This window comes from Cetorhinus maximus, chromosome 8 (genome assembly GCF_964194155.1).
Source record: "Cetorhinus maximus chromosome 8, sCetMax3.hap1.1, whole genome shotgun sequence".
Lineage (NCBI taxonomy): Eukaryota > Metazoa > Chordata > Chondrichthyes > Lamniformes > Cetorhinidae > Cetorhinus > Cetorhinus maximus.
The window spans coordinates 46,246,727-46,252,726 of record NC_135886.1 but is presented as its reverse complement, the minus strand read 5'-3'; positions in this window follow the sequence as shown (position 1 = coordinate 46,252,726).

Here is a 6,000-nt window from a genome sequence, read left to right as displayed (position 1 = left end):
CTCTGTGGGCTCCTGAAAAATCACTTGCGAAAGAAATTTATGGGTCATGGGATAAAAGGGACAGGAGTAATATGGATACAAAATTGGCTGAGGGGTAGGAAACAGAACGTAATGGTTAATGGGCATTTTTCGGGCTGGAAGTAGGTTTGTAGTGGAGTTCCCCAGGGGCCAGTATTGGAACCCTTGCTTTTCCTGGTATATATTAATGATCTAGATCTTGGTGTGCAGGGTGACAATTTCAAAGTTTGCGGACAACACAAAACTTGGGAGAATTGTAAACTGTGAGGAAGACAGCGTAGAACTTCAAAAGGACTTTGACACATTGGTGAAGTGGGCAGATAGGTGGCAGATGAAGTTCAATGCGGAGAAGTGTGAGGTGATACACTTTGGCGCAAAGAACATGAAGAGACATTATAAAATAAAGGAGACTATTCTAAAGGGTGTGCAAGAGCAGAGACCTGGGTGTATATGTACATAAGTCATTAAAGGCGGCAGGGCAGGTAGAGAGAGCTGTTTCTAAAGCATACAGTATTCTAGGCTTTATTAATAGTGGCATAGAGTACAAAAGCAGGGAGGTTAATAAACTTATATAAGATACTGGTTAGATATCAGCTGGAGTATTGTGTACAGTTCTGGGTGCCACACTATAGGAAGGACATGAACATGTTGGAGTGAGTGCTGAAGAGGTTTAAGAGAATCGTTCCAGGGATGAGACACTTCAGTTATAAGGAAAGATTGGAGAAGTTGGGATGTTTTCCTTGGAGAGGAGAAGACTAAGAGGAGACTTGATCTTCAAAATCATGAGGGGTCTGGACAGAGTAGATAGGGAGAAACAATTCATGCTCGTAAACAGATCGAGAACCAAAGGGCACAGTTTTAAAGTATTCTGCAAAAGTAGCAAATGTGAGGTGAGAAAAAACTTTTTCACACAGCGAGTGTTTCAGGTCTGGAATGCACTGCCTGAAAGTGTGGTGGAGGCAGGTTCAATTGAGGCATTCAAGGGGGCATTGGATGATTATTTAAATAGAAACAATGTGCAGTGTTACGAGGAAAAGGCAGGAGATTGGCACTAAATTAAATGCTCAGAGTGCTGGTGCACACACGATGGGCCGAATGGCCTCCTTCTACACCATAAAAATACTGTGGTTCTGTGATTCTGTCTCTTTTGTATCTTTTCTTGCTAAAGACCCTTAATGTGCAGGATATTTTGTTTTCTTCTCAGTTCTCATGGTCCAGCAGCCTTACTTTTCGAGTCATAGGAGAGTACAGGATAGAAGAAGGCCATCCAGCCCATTGAGTATGTGCCAACTCTTTTGAAGAGCATCCAGTCACTTCCATTCCTTCACTGTAAATTATATATTAATTGAGTATTTACTTATACTAAGGTGGTGGGCATTAACTGGGGATTCACTTGTGCTTCTATATGTAGGAGCATGCCTGCTCCTAGGCCTGGCCAAATTGGCCATCAACACGTCTAGGCAGCAGAAGGTTGAGGGAATCCTCTGACCTGACTGTCTACCCCTCTTCCATGGCTACATTTGTGGCTGGGTGTCCCTGGAGGGGGCGCATGCTAGAGGCCTTCCGTAATCGGTGGGCACTGCTGGGGCTGGGGTATATTACTGACCCCAAAAATCACTTTTTGATTTAGTTTTGTAAGTTTCCTTTAACATGTTGTTCTTTAGTCACTGTGCTCCTTTAAGGGCTATACACTGTTGTTAGTTTATTTGACCATTTTCTAATTTGTTAATTTGTCCTTTTTTTCTGTTAATTAATTTAATCAAAAGGGTATACATAGGAGCAGACTGAAACTGTAGGGCCAGGGTTTCCCAACATCCGAAGAGTCTGCAGGGAACACAACCCCACCGACACTGCCTGCCCTGCGGTGATTTCAGCTTCCACTGAGCTTTCATTGGCTGGAGACAGGTCTTCCGCACCTCAATCTGATTGACTGGCATCTCTCGAGCCCTTGCAGCTCCAGAAGCTGCAGTGGACAGGACTGGCATGCATGCAGTCCTCAGAGCCTAAATCCCGGAATTCCAGGAAGATTTAAGTTTTGGGGGTGAGAAGCGGAGGAGAGGCTTTGGGGGGGAGGAGTTAGAAAGTGGGGGATTGGGGTGTCAGGGGAGATGCCAGCAGGGGGAGGTCCTGTGGTTACCAGACCTTAAGGTGGGGCACTGGAGGTTAAAAGGCGATAGCTAGTAGAGGCGCAGCCCTCCACTTCCTGCCTGAGGCCTGGACCCAATTATTTTCATGCTTCCCCATACAGCTTGAAAATTGAGGCTGTGTGGGAAATGGCCCTTTAGTGGTCAATGACTGGCCACTTAAGGGCCTCAATTGGGGCAAGGGTGGGCAGGCCGTCCGAGGCCTCGCCCAGCTCAGCGTAAAATTGCAGAGGGGCTGAGGTGGGCAGGAACAGAGCGGGAAGCCAATCTGAGGAATTTTGTGCTCAACTTCCCCCCCCCACCCCATTACAAACCTGCTGGCAGGGGTGTGTAAAATTCAGGCCTAGGTGTTGGGTTTGGAGATGCATGTTTGTAATGTGTATCTCTGTAATAAAAGCTTAATAAGCGTAACGATTAAATTCCAGTTCTTCTGTCACCTGGCTTTCCGGAACAGAACACAACCTGAACCTCAGTGAGCAGGTTATTGCTGTTGTCTCTACAGTGTTTTTGCCTTCAACTATTCATCCAATTCAGTTTTGAAAGCTATTATTGAAACTGTATCTACCACCATATCAGACAGTGCGTTCCAAATCCGACCACTCATTGAGTAAGAAAATATTTTCTTCATAGCCTCTCTGGTTCTTTTGACAATCACCTTAAACTTTTGCCCTTTTGTCAACCCTTCATCCATTGGAAAGAGTTTATCTTTATTTATTCCATTTAAATCCTTCATGTTTTTAAACAATCCATCAAATCTACTCTTAGTCTTTTTCTGCTTCAAGGAGAATAACACCAGCTTCTCCAATATATCCATGTACCGGTAATCGCTCATTTCTGAGATCATTCGAGTAAATCTCTTCTGTACCCTCTCCAAAGCCCTCACAACCTTCCCAAAGTGTGGTGTCCTGAACTGGAAACAAGATGGAAGCTGGGGCCAAACTTTTATTTTATGTAGCTTTAGCATAACTTCCTGGCTTTTGTGCTCTATATCTTTATTTATAAAGCTCAGGATCTTATATTCTTTTTCTCTTGTTTACTTCTCATTGTCAATCGATGCACAGTGAAATGGACAGTACAGTACATTCTCTCTTGGGGCAACTTTGAGCCATAACAAATTGAGAATATTTTCTGATTTTCATTATATCAATAATTATGACCGTTAGACCCTTGTTCCATTTGCCTTTGAATACAATGGTCCATTACTTAGTCAATCCAAAATCAATCAACTGTAATTTTGTTTTAATTGCATTAGCTGCAGGCAAGTTACCTCTCATTAACTAGTTATGTTCTTGTACCATGTAGTGCTAATTGTGTTCAATTATCAGCAAAGTGATGGTGTCATCAACAGTACTATCAAATGGCACTTAGCACATCAGTAACCTGCTCACTGACGTTCAGTTTGGGTTCTGCCAGGAACACTCAGCTCCTGACCTCATTTCAGTCTTGGTCCAAACATGGACAAAGGAGCTGAAATCATGAGGTGGGGTGAGAATGCCTGCCCTTCACATCAAGGCAGCATTTGACCGAGTGTGGCTTCAAGGAGCCCTAGCAAAACTGTAGTCAATGAGAATCAGGGAGAAAACTCTCCACTGGTTGGAGTCATACCTAGCACAAAGGAAGATGGTTGTGGTTGTTGGAGGTCAATCACCTCAGTTCCAGGCCATCACTGCAGGAGTTCCTCAGGGTAGTGCCCAAGACTCAGGCAACTTCAGCTGCTTCAACAATGATACTCCTTCCAACATAAGGTCAGAAAATGGTGATGTTTGCTGATGACCACATAATCTTCAGCACCATGCACAACTCCTTAGATACTGAAGAAGTCCCTGTACACATGCAGCAAGACTGGACAACTTTCAGACTTGGGTTAATAAGTGGCAAGTAGAGTTTGAACATAAGAAATAGGAGTAGGCCATTCATCCCTTCAAGCCCACTCTGCCATTCAATGAGGTCATGACTGATTGTCTGCCTCAACACCATTTTCCTCCACAATAACCGTATCCCTTGATGATTTTAATATGTAGACTTCTATCGATCTCAGTCTTGAACATGCTCAATGACTGAGCCTCCATAGCCCTCTAGGGCAGAGAATTCCAAAGATTCACCACTCTCTGAGTACAGAAATTGCTCCTCATCTCAGTCTAAGTGACCTGGCCCTTATTCTGAGATTGTGTCCCCTGGCTCTAGACATCTCCAGCCAGGGGAAACATCCTTCCTGCATCTACCCTGTCGAGTCCTGTAAGAATTTTGTATGTTTGAATGAGATCACCTCTCATTCTTCTAAACTCCAGAGAATAAAGACCCAGTCTATTTAATCTTTCCCCATAGGACAGTCCCTCCATCCCAGGAATTAATTTAGTGAACCTTTATTGCACTCCCTCTATGGCAAGTATATTTGTCCTTAGGTAAGGAGACCAAAACTGCACACAGTACTCCAGGTGCAGTCTCACCATGGCTCTATATAATTAGAGGAAGACATCTTTACTCCTATACACAAATCCTCTTGTAATAAAGGCCAACATACCATGTACCTTCTAAATTCCTTGTTCTACCTGCATCTTAGCTTTCATTGAACAAGGACATCTAAGTTCCTTTGAAGTTCAACACTCCCCAGCCTCTCACCATTTAAGAAATACTCTGAAGGCAGAATGTTACACTTAGCGAGCGGGTGCGTGACCAACATGCCCGAGCTTAAAATGATGTGCAATGATGTTGGGTGTGCATCCCAACGTCATTACGCAGTCTTGCGATATTTCGTTCGGCGGGTGCACGCCAGAGTCGGCTGAGCTCCTGCCGATAATTAAAAGGCCTATTAAGGCCATTAACAATCCAATTAAATTCTAATTTATGCTGCCTGCCCAACCTTATGGTTGGTGGGCAGGTGAAAAGGCCAAGCGGCCTTTACATTTTTTAGGAAACCTCATCCACGAGCATAAACATTAAATAAAAACTTTATTTTTGAATTAAAAACATGTCTCAGCTCATGTGACAGAGTCACATGAGGGGACATGTTTTATTAAATTTTTATTCTCTTCATTTTTTTTCACAGCTCTGTGCCTCAGGGAGATTGAAGCGCCCTTTCTCGCGCATGTGCGAACTGCGCGCTAGGCCCGGCTCTCTCTCCTCCCTCCGGCGGCACAGGCAACGCTCAGTGCTGCCGCTCGCAATCCACGCAGGGCGGGCCTTAATTGGCCCGCTCATGTGAAATCGACGTGCGGAGCTGATCGCGGGCGGTGGTCGGCTTCCTGGCCTCCCCACCCCACCAAGCACCTCCCGCCAAGGGCAAAATCCTGCCCTGTATTTGTTTTTCCTGCCAAAGTGGATAACCTTATATTCCTCAATATTGTATTCCATCTGACAAATTTTTGCCCACTCGCTTAGCCTATCCAAATCCCCCTCAGGCGTCTTTGCATCCTCCTCACAATTCACACTTCCACCTAGTTTTGTGTCATCTGCAAACTTGGAAATATTACATTTAATCCACATAGCCAAATCATTGATATAGATTGTGAATAGCTGGGGCCCAAGCACTGATCCTTGCGATACCCCACTTGTCACAGCCTGCCAACCTGAAAATGACCCATTTGTTCCCAATCTCTGTTTCCTGTCCGTGAACCAATTCTCAGTCTATGCCGGTATATTCCCCCCAACCCCATGTGCACTAATTTTGTTTACTAACCTCTTGAGTGGGAAATTATCAAAAGTTTTTTGAAATTCTAAATGTATCACATCCATCAATTTCCCCTTATCTATTTTGCTCGTTACATCCTCAAAACACTCCAACAGGCTTGTTAAACATGGGCCTGAATTTTTAGCGTGGCACAGGATTGTGATAGGTGGG